The 17195-nt window shown below is 38.9% G+C and overlaps 1 long non-coding RNA gene across 2 annotated transcripts; it reads left to right on the top strand.

The window, feature by feature from the left end:
* Positions 1-3402: 3402 nt before the first annotated feature.
* LOC111091876 lies at positions 3403-16516 on the top strand. Of its 2 annotated transcripts, XR_005376707.1 has the most exons (5): positions 3403-3505; positions 14325-14442; positions 15077-15188; positions 15981-16065; positions 16376-16516. It is a non-coding gene; the product is annotated as an uncharacterized LOC111091876 (long non-coding RNA). The 2 variants fall into 2 exon arrangements; XR_005376708.1 differs by lacking the exon at positions 15077-15188.
* The last annotated feature ends 679 nt before the right edge of the window (positions 16517-17195 follow it).

The following is a 17195-nucleotide window of genomic DNA, read 5'->3' on the forward strand; positions in this document are numbered from 1 at the left end:
AGGAGGGTTCCAAAGTTACAATTGGGTGTTATAATTGGAAGGACAACAAGAATCAACTGTGGCCAAGGATCATGGGTACACAGCAAGAATAGGTCCAGTAGGACCTCAGCCCTGCATAATTGGGAACCATTCTTGAAAATGAGGGGAAATTTATGGGCCAAGCAATTACCCCACTGGCTTTCTCTTATGACATCCACACTATGGGTTAAGTAGATTTCCAAGTGAAGGCTTGAAAGGAGAGAAATTGTGTCTCAAGCACGAGCTAGGCACCTTTCTGATGGGCAAATGGTCCTCAAAATGTGGTCGCATACCAGCATTAAATTCTAAGTTCAGAAATGCAAATCCCAAATCTACCACAATCCAAAATTCTGGGAGTGAGACCTAGCAATTGATGCCTATAGTTAGCAAGCCTTACAGGTGGTTCTAATACATACTATAATTAAAGAATATTTGTGCTAGGCTGACAATGGGAATTAAATGAGAGGGAAAAACATGTGTAAGAAGTTGCAGTTTACCAAAGTATTTTCACATATATTGTCCCATTTTAACCTCACAAAGTTCTCTGATGGCTCTTCCGACATTTTCTCATTCCCTTCCTGCTCTTACAGTGATGTTGAAAACTATTTTCTGGAAGATGAGACTGAGGTACAAGCAAGTGAAGAAAACTGACTTCTGAAAGTCTTAAAGAGAATCGTCTGGCCTTTCCAGAATAAATTAGGGGGATCCTTTTAAATAGGAAGAGAGATGGTCTCTGTGGGTTCTTCTACCATAAAGACCTAAACTTCAGTTTGGCTGAGGCCTTGTCCTTCCTCCTTATCCCCAGACCCCACCTTATCCTTGCAGCATCCATCACCCATTTGCAACTGAAAAATGGAACAGTGTTTCAATTGGTCTGGGCTCCAGTTTCAGATCCATATTTAGATGATAAATGTCCTTGGACAAGTTCATAACTTCTTAGAGGCTTATCCATGAAGTAGAAGGTTCATATTAACTTTACAGGTTGTTCAGTGTACATGAAAGCCTGGGACACAGTGGGCTACCAGGTGTCCTCACTAAGTGGTCAGGGAAGCTGAATGGAAGGTAGGGTCATTTGGTGCAGTCATTCCGGATCCCAGGGAGGGCATCAGAAGCCCCTTGCTGGTGGATCCTCACTAACTCTGGAGGCCAACAATATTGTGACATATGTCCTGGCCTGCATGTCACCAAGGAGCCCAGCCAGAGCAGACCTCAAGAGGATACAGCCCAGCATTCTGGCAGCCTGGTTTGCTAGGATGTGGGGGCACTTTTTATGGCTTCCTATTTGTTGTTATGCTTTTCATTATGAGTGTTTTTATACCTCCCAAGGTTCTTGAGAACAGGGCAAAGAGGAGCCTCTAAAACATACCAATCCTTATATTTCTGGAAACCTGGAGAGAGGGGACAGGAAAACTAATACTGATGATGCTTAAGCAATGCTTCCAGCACAGTCTTTCAGGAATTAGTTTGGACTTGGGCTGCTGCATCTCCTTATACATCTTCTCTCTCTTCCTCTCACCTGCTCCCACCTCTGGCATTCTATCTTCCTCCAAGGGGGGTGGTTTCCTGTTACTCCCACACACTCCCAAAGGGCTCTCTCATGCTCACAGCTCTCTGCACTTGGGCCAGATCTGGAGCCACTGTCTCAGTCCAGTGTCTTAGAAAACCCAATTCAAGCTCTCAGTTTACTGCTAAGCAGCATTCTCTCTTCCTTGGTCCAAATCTGTCTGCTTTTCTCTCTTTTCCATTACTTCTAAATATAGTTATTACTGTATTACTGTACTGTATTACTGTAAGAAAAACTAACCCTCATGAGGGTTGCCATCAGCCAATCACTGTATTTGGTGCTTTATATGAAATTTTTTCCCTTTTATTCTTCACTAATATAGTACAATGTAGGTATCATTATCTCATTGTCAATCGGAGGATGTGGAGGTCCAGAGGGTTAAGCAACTGGCCCAGAGTTTCACAGATAACATGGGGGCAGAACTAAAGTTAGAATCTCTTTTATCTCTTTCCCAAGTTCTGTCCACTGTGCCATCTTGTCTTCTTTATGAACAGCACCACTGAACTATATGGAATTTCCAAAATAGACACTCCATTCTTTGCCACTAACAGAGATGATCAGTGGTTAGTTATATGCAGCAATGTTCCTACAGGAAATATGTTGGCTGTGAATGCGATTTCAGTAAGTTACTGAATTAGGATTCAAGCCCAGATAATATCTTTCGGACTTGAGAAGCACTGAAGAGGTTTTACTTTATTTAATTTTTAATAATAAACTATGATTTAATAATAAGATAAAATTAAAATTATATATTTCATTTAAAATGTATCTTTGTATACATATTATAATAATATTAGACATTTATTTGATGGTTTCAATGGTTCAAACCTTATTCTAAGCATTTCATATATAGTGACTAATTTCACAACAGCTTTATGAGGTAAGCACTGTTACTATCTCTGTTACACAGATAGAGAACTGTCAAGTAACTTGCCGGAACTGGAATTCCAACCCAGAGACTGATTCCAGAATCCATGTGCCTAAGCCCTCAGCCCTCAGTTGCCATCCTTCCCAAAGTCCTGTGCCCTTCCTCACTTCCCTTTTGGCTCCCCTCCCCACCCCCATCCAGGTATCCATTCTAACTAACAACCTAGTAAGTAGCCATCCACATTTCCTCCATGTTCATTACTATGTTCAAACCTATACACCTATTTGTAAATATGCATATACAGGCTATCATGGTTTGCTTTTATAAAATGGGGTTCATCCACCTGGGTGGGTCAGTGATTGAGCCTTTGACTCAGGGTGTGATTCTGGGTCCTGGGATCAAATCATGCACCAGGCTTGGAGTCGGGGGTGTGGAGCCTGCTTCTCCCTCTGCCTATGTCTCTTCCTCCCTCTGTATGTATCGCATGAAAAAATAAAATAAAATAAATAAAATAAAATAAAATAAAATAAAATAAAATAAAATAAATTGGAGTTCAAAAATGTGTACTTCTCTGTATCTTGCTTTCCTCATTCAAAAATACCTCAACGAAATGTCTTAGTGAGTTGACATTGCTATAACAAAGTACCACAGACTGGTTGGCTCCACGCTGCAAAACATCTTTCTCACAGTTTTGGAATCTGGACCAGGACTGTTGCTTCCGGTGAGAGCCCTCTTCTGGGTTGTAGATTGCTGACTTTTCCCATATCTTCCCATGGCAGAAAGCAGACAGGAAAGCAGCTCCGTGATAACTCTTACATGGAACTAATCCCGCTCATGAGGGCTCCAGCCTTGCTCCCCTAGCCTCAATCACCTCACAAAAGCTGCATCACATTGGAGGGAAGGTTTCAACATATGAATTTGGAGGGGACATGAACATTTTTAGTTCACAACAGGAAATAGCCCCTATTAATGGAAATGGAGCAAATTCATTCTTAATGGCTGCATAGAAGGGAGTTTCTCACTTTCATTCTGAGCTAGTCTGATGGATATAAATGGTATGTGTTTACTTTGCATTTTTCTTAGTAGTGCTGACTTGGGAGTCTTTCCGTGCTTCTGTTGACCCTTTGGAGTTTCTCTTCAGTGATATGAACTTGCTCATGGCACCCTTTGTCTACTTTCCCTTTGGATTGCTTTGTGTCTCCTTTCTGTGTGGAAGAACAGTTTGTATATTAATAAGTTACATGTGAACCCTCAGATGTCCTCTGCATCCAAAATATTGTTTCTGACTATATTATGTTTCTGCTGGTGTTGTTTATGGTATCTTTTGCCATTTAAAATGTGAAGTTTTTGTAGTCAGGCATGTACATATCTTTTTTTTTAAGATTTATTTATTTATTTATGATAGACAGAGAGAGAGAGAGAGAGAGAGAGAGAGAGAGAGGCAGAGACACAGGAGGAGGGAGAAGCAGGCTCCATGCAGGGAGCCCGACGTGGGACTGGATCCAGGGACTCCAGGATCGCGCCCTGGGCCAAAGGCAGGCACTAAACCACTGAGCCACCCAGGGATCCCTGTACATATCTTTTCATAGCCTCTCTGATTCTGTGGAATTTTTATTTTTATCATATTAAGCTATCTTATTCAAGAACATAGTGGATATTTCCATCAGCTTAAATATCCTATTCTTTAATAAGTTCTTGCATTATATTCATGGAAGTCCATCCCTTTCTTTTAATAAATTATCCTAAATATTCTTCAGTTCTTGTCAATAGCAGTGCTTGCTTCCTCAACACTTACACAGTTCTTGTCAATATCACAAATGTAATATTTTCACATTTCCTTTTCTAATGCCTTTAACTGGGATAGAGCAAAGCTATTGAGTTTTGTAAATTGACCTTCAATCCAGATATATTCTCATTATAAACAATATAAGAATTTAAAAGCATTTATATATGTGTTATTAAGTTATATGCTATGTCATTTTATTATCTTATTGTTTTCATTAGAGTTTCCAGAATTCTACTGAATAATAATGCGGACATTGGCTTTGCTGTCTTATTTCTGTTTTTAATCAATACTTTTTGGTGATTCATCATTTAAAATAATATGACTTTGGGTTTGGGTAAAAACGTTTGCTAAGTTTAAGTGTTTATGTCTACTCTTATTTTATTTAGAATTCTCTTAGAGCAGATAATGAATTTTATTAAGTGTCTTGTCTTTTTTCTTTAATTTTTGTTTCATTTTATAATATGATAGATTGTGTTGATAGAGTTTCCAAGATAACCTCTTTTTGTTTATACTCTATTTTTCTTTTTTAATCCATTGCTGTAATCTTTTGCTAATATCTGATTTAAAAATTCCTCAACTCTAGTCTTGCAAAATTAGTCTTTCACTGTATTAATATCACGAATTATGTCTGTGTTTATTGGGATTTTTATGGAGACAATTCATTGTGAGAAATCTTTACACCATGAAAGATATTTAGCTTTCCCCTTCCATTAAATTCCAGGGCTGCATCCTCTAGACTTTGTGACAAGCAAAAGCTTTGCTCTTACTTTTTAAAATGTATCCTTCCTTAATTAAGTACAGTAACATCACCAGGCCATGTCTTGGTATTTACCATTATTGGCCAATTTCCTTATAGCAGGAGCTCTCAGTATGTAGAGCTAATACTTCTTTTGATTCTTTCTCTCTCTCTCTCTCTCTGTACACACAGACACACATACACACACAGTTTCAATGTTTGACCCATCTTGTCTTATTACTCAATGTTTGAGGAACTGGAGGAAGTTTCTTTAAGGAAGAAACTTTCTGATATCACACCCAAAGATCTCTTCTTCACTGCTACAAAGACAAGCTTCCTTTTCTCAATATGGTGGGGTTGGGGGTGGGGGAGGGTGAAGATTTCTGCCACTAGCTCTGCTCACTTCAGTTCTGATACTGGATGCTACAAAGAATATTGCTTTTACAACTCCGATTGAGTCCCTCATCTTCAGGGAGTTTGTTTCTATTGTATGTTCTGATTTCTGCCCTTCACCAGGTCTGCTCACCACTCCCTGAACTGCTTCTTTCTCCTGCAAGTCTTTTGCAGTCTGCAGATTATACTTGTAGCTTTGCCAAAATTTTTATATTTTTTTCCTTTGTTACTTTTGTAAGATATCTAGGATTAGAAGAGGAAAACTACTAACATATACCCATATTTCTACCAAGTGTTGCACACATTTTGAAAGTGATCTTTCCAACATCTTGGTGGTTCCTGGATCATAACTACTTTATTGTAGAAGTTAGAATTCATAATTCTTATGTTAAAGATGAATAAGAAATAAGAAATCAGCAATAAGAAATGATACTCTGGGGCACCTGGGTAGCTCAGTGGTTGGGTACTGCCATTGACTCAGGTTGTGATCCCGAGGTCCTAGGATTGAGTCCCACATCAGGCTCTTCACAGGGAGCCTGCTTCTCCCTCTGCCAATGTCTCTGCCTCTCTCTGTGTCTTTCAGGAATAAATAAATAAAATCTTAAAAAAAAGAAATGATACTCTGTGCATTGTCTTGATGAGGGTCTCTATAGTTTGGTTCAAACTTAGCAAACTTCTTTGCTGTCCACTTGGCTCCAGGGACACTCACACATCTTTGTCATATCACATAATAGATTTGACACTTCTCCAGTCTTTTCTCTCATTGTTCAAAAAGACTAATTGAGATGATTGGGGAGGTGATCAACAATTTAATCCTAACAATAATTCTTTTTGTTTTGTTTTTGTTTTGTTATATTTTGGAGAGAAAGAGAGAGAGAGAGAGTGGGGGGGAGGGACTGAGACAAAATCCTAAGTAGGCTCCATGTCCAGCATGAAACCCAACTCGGGGCTCAATTCCATGACCTTGAGATTATGACCTGAGCCAAAATCAAGAGTTGGATGCATAACCAACCGACCCACCCAGTGTCCCAATCTTAATGGTAGCTCTAACTGGAGATAAAAATCTACTCTTTCAAGCAGTTATCCATCTTCTTTTATGCAAGATTTGTTTGTTTTTGTTTGCATCTACTTGCTTTCAAGGCAGGGGGACTATTGTCACAACTCCCATGTTGCCAATTCCTGACTTGAATCATGATTTTCTCCCATTTCTCTTCTCTTTTCATAGTCTTCTACTCATTATCTGAAGGAGGATTGATGCTCATTTTTGATCAAAGATAGCAGAATGTTTAGTACTTGGAGTTTCTTTGTCTCCAGCTTTGAGAACTGATTGTTAGCTCTGAGACTACAGGACATGTCCTACTTAGTTTTCTGTAATACCTTCTAAACATTTATTATGTGCTGGGTATTATACTGGACTGTAGTTCAGATTTGTATCAGTTTGTATTCTGAAGGAATAGCTAATTTTGTTGGGAAAATAAGAAATGCTAAAATAGCCCTAATGAAAGTGAAATATGATTGATCCCTTTCTAGAAGGCACAGTTTGCTACAGGAGATTAACAAAAGAATTCCAAGTGGTGAAACCATTGGAGAAGGTGACATTTGAGTTGAGACATGGGCAATGAATAGATAGTGTCTCATGAACTGCTTTTCTCTTAGGATTATAGGATGCTTGTACTAGAAGGGCCATTTCAGATCATTTAATCTTAACCACTGGGCTTCCCAGATAAGGAAACAAGCTCAGAGAGCAATGTTTCTCTTTCCAGATTTCACAGTTAGTGTTTGAGCCAAGACTTGCTAGAATTCTGACTCTTAGGTGTGGGCTCCTTCTTTTACACTGTGGGGTCCCCAAATATTGCAACATCTTCAAGTTCCAAGGCCATTTCCTAACCAAGTACTGACCATCCTGACCTTGATCTGCTTTCCAGATCAGATAAGATCTAGGAAATAAGGCCTGGTGTGTCCTTGAGTTTTACTTAACATATAGACTCTGACCTGTTTTTGATCATGTCTCAAAAACGAATAATCATGGCCCAGTAACTCCCTCTGCTAGCTTTTTAAAAATCCAAAGATAAATAATATTCAGTCCCTACCTCTATATGTTTATCACACTATACATTGCTTTCCTTTCCCACATTTTTATTGATATGCCAAATCTGCTTTGGCAATTAACTCTTTTTCTTCCTGATGTTTTAATTAATTATGCATAAACACTGATGAAAAGTAGCAAAAATTTTAAGACAATTCTTCCCTAATATTATTACTTAACCTTTGCAGAATACTGTATATTTACATAACACTTACATACTAATTAACTCTTCATTATCAGCCCAGTTGGAAGGTAGCCAGGCCATTTATTTCCAGGACTTAAGTAATAGATTTTGATAATAATAAGAGTGGACTGCAATCTGAAAGGCCTGTATTGAAACTATTCTGGACTATCTCTCCCACTTTCTGATGTTCATTTTGCTCTTCATATTCTCTTCTCCTAAATTATCTAGAAGCTAATGGTACCAACTGCTACTTTTAATCCGTTCTGGTCAGTCAGAAATTTGAAGTATGAACTCTTTGCATTTTAATTTTGGTTTCTCAAATCCATCCATTAAGTCAGCATCTCCAAATTGTCATGTTATGAGCCAGGTGGGAAATCACCATGACCTCAGTTCAACAGAGCTCCCAGGAATTGTGTTCTATAAATCCACTTTGTGAGATTTGAAATTCAGAATGTCATAGAAAAGAAATGGAAAGGAGAGGGAGCTTACATTTACTGAATAGCACTCATTTTCTAAAACTTTATATATTTAATTTTCTTCAGTCAACATGATAGCTAACCAAGGGAGCTATTTTTATGTCTATTTTTAGGAGGGAGAAAATTAAGGCTTAAAGACATTCAGTAACTCACTCAAGGTCAAACATCTCTGAAGTGGTAAGCTACAACTTACAGCAGGATTGTGTTGACTTCAAAGCCAGAGCATTCTGAGTTCAATAGTCTGAGGAGCTTTGGGAGAACCTTGGGATTGGAAATTGTAGAGGATCTTTCATTGCTGCCTTCCCAGCATTAAGTCCCCCTTAACTTGGAAATAACATCCAAGTTGCCTGTGGAGAAGCAAACTATCTCCACTTTCAAGTCACATGGTATGGCTGGAGCTACTTTCCTCTCCTTCAAGGTATAGATATGAACATATGTCTCAGAGATGGCCAGTCAGAGCAATTCATCTTTCTAACCACAGATTTTAGTCAGAGATAAAGAAATGGTCCTCTCTGGACCAGTGAGAGCCTATGGTAGACGAATACCCACCCCCTCAATATGTCCATTATCTAATTCCCAAAACCTGTATGTTACCTTTTATAGCAAAAGGAACTCTGCAGATGTGATGAAATTAAGGCTCCTGGGGGGAGATTATCTTGGATTATCTGAGTAGGTCCAATGTAATTAGATTTTTATGAGAGTGAGGCATGAGAGTCAGAGTCAGAGTGTATTAGCTTGGTTCTCTGGGGAAGTAATAAGAGATACGTATGTATGTATGTATTTATAAGATTTATTATAAAGAATTGGCTTTTGTTATTAAGAAGGCTGAGAAGTCCAAATATTTGCAGTATGCCAACTGGAGACCCAAGAGAGCCAATGGTGTAGTTCCAGTCCCAGTCTGAAGGTCCGAGAACCAGGAGAGCCATCAGTATAAATCCAAAGGCTGACAGATTTGAGACCCCAGAAGAACTAATATTTCAGTTTGAGTCCGAAGCCAGGGAAAGACCAATGTTTCAGATCAAGCAATCAAGCAGGAGGGGGTCCCTGTAATTCAAGGGAGGATCAGCCGTTTTGTTCTATTCAGGACTTCAACTGATTAGATGAAGGCCACTCACATTAGGGAGGACCATCTGCTTCATTTAGTCTATGGGTTCAAATGTTAATCTTATCCCAAAACATCATCACAGAAACACCCAGAATAATGCCTGACCAAATATCTGGCTAGCCTATGGCCCAGTCAAGTTGACACATAAAATTAACTATCCCACATGGAATGTTATAGGGCAAATTAACTGAGGCCAATATTGCAATAAAGCTACCATGGGATGGCTCCCCATCACTGCTGGTCTCTGATGTTTTTTCCTTAACTCTGGTATCACCTCTTTAAAGTCCACTCATACTATCTGAGAAGAATCCTGTTTCCTCTTTGGACTCTGACTGATGTACGTGGTGATCTAAAAGGACAGTAAAATTCAAAAAAATCCTTCCCGTCCTCTAGATTAAGAAGTAACTGTCATCAGCGTGATCTACCACATGATTCTTATTATTTAGTCTTGATTTATTAAGTTGTGTTTTACTTTCTGACCTTGATCCACCACCTAGCTAGTAATGGAAATGGGTGAGAACACACAAAAAGGCTGCTAAGTAAAGGCTGTTACTCAGATACAGCAAGCCTGGTACATTCTCTAGTTAGATAACCTACAGAGAATCAGGTCATCTCCCTAGACTTCCAGATTTCCATTCATGAAATGAGAGAGTTCAATTAGGGGATCTCTCAGGTCACCTGTTCTATCAGAAACAAGACCTTTTCTGAGTCATCTATAGGAAAACTACTGAAAACCCAAAATCTTATATCCTGTGAACATTTTGTGAGACTAAGAAGAATCCTATAGATGAACAGCTTAAGAATCTGTTCTCCATTCAGCACTCATATGGACCTGGTTCAAGATTCTGGGAAACCAATAAAATAGAAAGACTTGAGTCCTGCCCCCTGAAAGCCTGCAGTCTACCTAAATAGCAAATAATTAAATATGAATTATATTCAATGCCATAGCAATATAAAGGGGAAAGTATAAGTTGAGAAAAATACCTAACTCAGATTTGGATTGTGGGGAAGGTCTCCTGGAGAGGTAATAATATCTAGAGGAGGTAATATCTAGATTGCTCCTTGAAATGCAGGGTAGAAGATGGTAGACATGGGGGCAGGGAGTGAGACAAGGCAGAAAAGTATCTGTAGTAGGTTAAATATTGGTCAAAAGTATTTACTTCTTCTCTTCTCCCACTCCCGCCTATACAGATGGAGTGTATGCTCCTTCCCCTTCATTCTATATGACTTTCATTGACCAGTGGAATATGGGTAGAAATGACAAAGTGACAATTCAGGGCCTAAGTCCAGGGAGGAACCACACAGTTCTACTTACCATTTCTTAAGTAAGAAAAATCCACTCCAGCTAGGGTGGTGGTCTAAGGAATGTGAGTGGCAGGTGGAAATGACCTGAACTCAATTCACTATAGCCAAGTGTCCTGGACCCACAATTTGAAGCAGAGCTTCCCAACCAATTGGATTTATATCCACTGACCCTTAGCCAACCTGTCAATGCATGAATGAGCTGTCCTAGCCAACTTGCAGATGTATGAAAAATAGAGGCTTATCTTGGATGTCACTGAGATTTTGTGATTGTTTGTTATGCAGCATTATTAAAATAAGAGTGCACTGATGCAGGAACTTTCCTTGTTCTTTCCACCATTCTAGACAGAATTTGAGGGAAAAGCACATATAAAAATCTACAGCAAAAAGGAGGATGGCCAATATATTAATTTCTAAGGGCTGCCACACTAAATTTCCACAACAGGGTGATTTAAAACAACAGAAATTAATGATCTCATAGTCCTGAAGACCGGAAATCCCAAATTAGGTTGTCAGCAGAGCCATGCTCTTCCAATGCTCTAGGGAAGGATCTCTTTTTACAAATTCTAGCTTCTGGTGGTGGTTGGCCTTCTTTGGCTATGGCAACATAAAACTCCAAACTCTGCCTCCATCTTCACATGGGCTTCTTTCCCATGTCTCTTTGTCTCAAATCTCTTTTTTTCCTCTTATAAAGATATCAGTTATTGGATTTAGGGCCCACCTTAAATCCAGGATTATTTCATCCTGGAATCATTAACCTAGTCATAGCTGCAAACACTAGTTTCAAATAAGGTTGCATTCACAGGTGCCGAGGGTTAGGACCTAGACATATTGTTGTTGAGGACACTGTTCAATCCACATGCAATATGAGAAACTGAAAGCAATTCAGTAGAGCGGGACTCGGGACCTCACCCGTTAGAAGGGGACATCAGCAGTCACCTACCCAGCCAGTCATTGGGAGGATTAAAGAGTTCATTATATAAAAAACATTAAGAATAGTATCTGTCATATGGTAAATGGTGAAAAAGCATTAGCAATCATCAGTATTTGTTATTGTTATTTATTGTTGTTATTGCCATCCTGGCTTAGATAATCATCACGGCCTTACCAACTTCAGAAAATGATGTGAAAATACAATGAGAGTCTAGCATTTTTGCAAAGCATTTTTAAATATTGAAATAATTTAAAATGTTACTACTTCTGAAAAATCTTATGCATATAAATTTTAAGAAAGCAAATCACATTAAACATGTAGTGAGTCCTAAATGGAGAGACACGGTAAGGTGAATCTTTTCATAAAGTGAATACCTCTATGTGATTTTTTTAATGAATCAGACTTTGTATAAATCAGTTGGCTAAAAGAGGAACACTCCTGGTCACATTGCTATTCATGCAACATGTACAAAACTGATTTAAAAGTAAAACTTTTTATTAAAATAACAAGATCCAGGATAAGAACACAGCTAGTATTCTTCTTGGCTGGAATCCTTTGGAGCCCTGAATACTCCCACATAAATATAGTATTGTCAGTTTTTTTTAATGTAAATGCTTATTTATCTTTTGAGATGCCTTGTGTTTATAGTGTGGTTTCTGAAAAGATTTTAAAAGCTTTTCTACAGTTTATTAGTTAACCTTCTCAAATGCAAATGGGAAACATCTTTTTGCTAAATATTGGAGGAAATGACTTATTTCACCTTTTAAAATATGAACGTTAGGTTTTATTGATAAAAACAAACTAAATAGGACTCAGGGTTGCTCTTTCTGGTTTCGCTTTGTAGGCTCAAAAAATTTATTGAGGACCTACAATGTGCCAGGCCTAATGCCAAGTCCTGGGACAGAAATTTAAATAAAGAATTTATTTTTTAAAAAGATTTTACTTATTTATTCATGAAAGACACATGAAGAGAGAGAGCAGAAACATAGTCAGAGGGAGAAGCAGGCTCCATGCAGGGAGCCTGATGTGGGACTCGATCCCGTGCCTCCAGGATCACACCCTGAGCCGAAGGCAGATGCCTAACTGCTGAGTGCTGAGCCACCCAGACGTCCCTGAATAAAGAATTTAAATGAAGTATTTTCTTTACTCAATACAGTAAAGTGTAGGAGACATTAAAGAAATGAGAAACTCAGCAAGCAGAGAACAGTGTAATGAACATCTTAATGGTTCTATTATGAGAGAGTTATAGGAACACGAGGCCAGGCATACTGATAAATGACATAGGGAGAATAATTTGGTCAGAGGAAAATGTTGTACATATTGAGCTCTGAAGGAAAAGGAGCCAGAGCCCTGTCATGAAAAGGCAGGAAGATGTGTGTGCATATATTTATAAACGTGACATCCACTGAAGTCACAGAATTTTCTTTTAATCAGTAAATATCTGTTGAGAGAATTTCAAATGTTCCATGATGTTAGAGGGAAGAGTGTATCAGAGAGTAGAAGGAAGTAGAACCATGGAAATGTCTCCTGGCCTATCTAGTAGATTCTGTGTGATGAACTAAGGGCTGAACACTTTATCCTGGATGTGCTCTAACAGGAGAGGATACAATGGTAGAGGAGAGAGAGAGATACCAGAAGGCTGTTGAGAGAAAGGGAAATTGGTTAAAGACAGACATCAGTTCAGAGGACCAAAAACCTTATCTACGACAGGCAAAAGTAGGTAGGAATGTGAAGGCAACAAGGAGCGAGCATCAATAAAAATATTTCTAATTTTCATCTTAAAAAATTTAATTAAAAAATTTAATTTGCTGAGATTTCTTAATTCTAATAAATATCACTTTATTACATTTTAAATAGCTTAAGTTAACTTTCTTCAGGGATAATTTACACAAAATGCATCCATCTAAAATGTACAATTTAATGAGTTTGGCAAATTTGGATAAGAGTAGCCTCCTTTATAGTTAAGATTTAGGAAATTTCCATCATTCCAGAAGGTTCCTTGTGCCCTCTTTGTGGTCAGTCATCTTCTACAGCAGCCACAGGCAAACTACTTTTCTGTCCCCATTATAAATCAGTTTTTTAACTGTTCTAGAACCTCATGGAAGTAAAATGATACACAATGTTTTTAGAATGGAATTTTTGTTGTTGTGGTTTCACCGTGTTTTTGTGTGTACCATTAATCCATTCTCCTCCATTGCTGGGGAGTATTCCATTGTGTGAATGTACTGTTGTTTTTAATTCTTTCACCTTGATAGACTTTTGAGTTGTTTTCAGTTTGGGTCTATTTTAAATAATGCTGCTATAAAACACTTGTTTAGTCTCTTTGTGGACATAAGTTTTCACTTCCTTTAGAAATGCTTTGTCATAGAGTAGATGAATGGTTACTTTGGTTAAAAAAAAAACTGCCTAGCTGATTTCCAAAGTGTTTACACACTTCTTCTCTTCTACCTGCAATGTCTGAGATAAAATATAGACTACTTTTATATGTTTCTATTCCTTTTTTTAAAGAGGGCCACTCAGATTATATAAATATTAAACCCTACAAAACCTGGCCTCTCCTTTTAAGGTGGTAGAGTCAGATCCAATACCCTAGACTCCTACACTATGGGAAGAAAAGTAGAGGAGGGGGAACAGAGCCCCTGGAATACCAGCAATCTTTTGGATGAACCTCACAGAAACACTTTGAGATGATAAATTTTGTTTTAACTTGGCTGGGTCATGAGACCCAGATATTTGGTCAAGCATTATTTTAGAATTTCTGGGAAGGTATTTTTGGATGAGATTATCATTTAAATTAATAGACTTTGAGTCTACTGATTTGGGTAGGCCTCATTTAACCAGTTGAGAAAAGACTATCCTCCCATGACCACAGGGACTTCTATTTGCCAAGAGACTGACTTAAGATTTGAGCTGTAGCACTCATGCCTCTCCAGATCTCCAGCCTGCCGGTCTACCTGTCAGATTACGGACTTGCCAGCCTCTACAATCAAGTAAGCCAATTCTTTAAACTACTCCCCTCTCTGCCCACACACATACATGCACACACACACTCTCTCTCTCTCTCTCTCTCTGAAGAATCCTAACACAGGCTTTGTCTCTCATATGAAATCCTGAAGGGCAACCAACATTCAGAACAGACCGCTCTCTGAGTTCCTCTCTCCCTCAAGTCCAAGTTCCTGCCCCATTCAATAAAATGTCCTTCTGTTAGTGTTTTGAACACTCTCAGAAACAGTAAAACATTTTGGACCTGAGAAACAACCTTTCATTCCCACAGAGGGAAACCCTTATAGCAAATGACATGGAGAACTTTGCTCTCCTGGCTTTGGCCATATCAATGTGTTTTTCTAAATGGGACAGGCTCCTCCTTTTTACTCTTCTATCCCTGAATCCTTCTTTCTATCAGTTTTTTTTTTTCTCCTTTTCTCATTATACTGACCACATAGTATATAGTCACTACAGACAGCAGTTAAAGCAGGGAAGATGGAAAATGCTGTTATGTAAGAGTTTCTATTGAGCTGGGATATGAAATTTCCCTTAACCACCCTAGCTCTGCTTAACATTGTGGCTTGAGGGGTCCAGTGCAATCAGATACAAGCTCCAGCTATAGTGATCTCCGTCTGGCAGGACTAATGAAGGAATCCCAGAGATAGCGCTTTTGGGAAAGGAAAAACCTCCCCTTCTCTGCAGCTAGACACTGAGCATCACAAAAGTGCATCCAGTTTCCTTTGGCTCAAAGGTAAGAGTCAAGCTAATCCCCCTGTGCAGGATACCCAAAAGCAAAATGTTGGATTATTTTGGCTTCTCCTCCAGGGCAGGAACGGGGTGGAGATGGGGGGGGGGGGCAGCCTATTGGAAGCCAAGTGACCCTCCCATATTGCTATGAGGGGGTGGGATCCCAAGGCAAAATGCTAAGGAACTGCTCACATCTGGATTAATCTTTATTTTTCAGCGTTAAAACTGTCTCATGTTTTGATATTCCAAGGGAGACTATAGACAATGTAAAGACTATGGTGGGCGGTTATATTTACAGATAACAGTGAGTAGTTCTGTTGTGAGGGCTGGACAAGCTCCTGGGTAATAAAGGTGAAGGAAGAAATGTTCCCACTACCGCAAACAAATCATCAAGGCAGGCACACTCCAAGTTCTTCCCATTCCGTAAAACTGTAAATGATGCTTTCTGAAAGTGAGGTGCCATCTCTGCAACACAATATTTAGGTGCTCATCTCTGTTCTGCTTCAATTTTTTGCCTATTTCCTTCATTTTTAGGTTTTGCTATGTAGGACTGTTTTCAGGATACATAAACTTCTCTTCAAACTTCCTTGAATCCTGGTTTTGCTCCCTACCGTGTCTGCACAACTATTAGTTAATCTTTCTGAGACTTACTTCCTCATCTGTAAATTAGGAGAAATTATAATAATGTCTGAAGGAGTTTCTTCAAAATGAGAAAATCTCTATGAAATGGTTGACTATGATTATGTGGCAGAGATGGCTCAGTGGCCATCTGTGGTTTATACTCCCCTTTCCATAGGAGCTGATGGAAAATTATCATCAGGAACTACATTTACCAGCTCCCTTGCATCTAAAGAAAATGAAATGACCAGTTCTGGCTAATGGTACGTAAGTGGAAGCAATTTGTACCATCCTTGGTCTCAGCTGGTTAACCATCCAAGCATACTTTTTCTCCTACTTTTTTTTTTAAGATTTTATTTATTTATTCATGAGAGAGAGAGAGAGACAGAGACAGAGATAGAGGGAGAAGCAGGATCCATGCAGGGAGCCCGATGCAGGACTCGATCCCAGGACTCCAGGATCAGGCCCTGGGCCGAAGGCGGTGCTAAATCCCTGAGCTACCCCAGCTGTCCCACTTTCTTTCTTTCTTTTTTTTTTTTTTTTGTCCTACTTTCTTAACTCTATCTTTGACAGGTACATGACCAAGGAAGCTTGGAGCTTTAAGATGGAAATAAATGTGTCCCTGAGTCAACTTTGGCATGATACGTACCCAAAGAAGTCTCACTTAAGAAGAAGACTTTGCAGGAGAGAAAAACAACAACAACAACAACAACAACAAAAAACCCACAAAAAAAAACACACCCAAAAACCAAATAAACAACAACAACAAAAAACTTCCATTGCCGTAAAACAAGGAGATTTTTAGATTATTTGTTATAAAGTTAGCATAGCCTGATTATTAGGAGTTATTATTATTATTCAGTGGAGCCACTAATCTATTATTAGCCCAGGCATGGGCATTATTTCACATTTTTCTTTATACACCACCGTCACTACCACAGAGATGATAGGCTTTCACATAATTTAGTGTTAATAAGAGCCACCAGGAGGATTTTCATTAAGTAAGCAGAAAGATGTCTGAGAACACCATAAATATTATGAGGGCAGAAATCATGTTTATGAGGTAGTGTAGTTTAGGTTTTTAATAAATATTTATTAAAATATTGCTTAATGATTTTGGTTGGGAGGTTCCTGGGTATAATCTGAGACCAGCCCCCCATACTTGCAGGGCAGGGAGAGGCCAAAGAGGCGGGCTATCCCAGGTGGGTAGATGGCAGACTTAATGAATAACGGAACTTACATATGAGTCTGGTCTTGGGCAACAGCAAGACAAATGGATCCCCTCACCTACCTGCAAAATCTTAAAAGTTTATAGAAGCCTCAACTGGGTTTAGTCACGTATACCGTCCAGATACTTTCAACATCACATCCCCATCTCAAGGCTATGTCCTTG

This window comes from Canis lupus, chromosome 23 (genome assembly GCF_011100685.1).
Source record: "Canis lupus familiaris isolate Mischka breed German Shepherd chromosome 23, alternate assembly UU_Cfam_GSD_1.0, whole genome shotgun sequence".
Classification (NCBI taxonomy): Eukaryota; Metazoa; Chordata; class Mammalia; order Carnivora; family Canidae; genus Canis; species Canis lupus.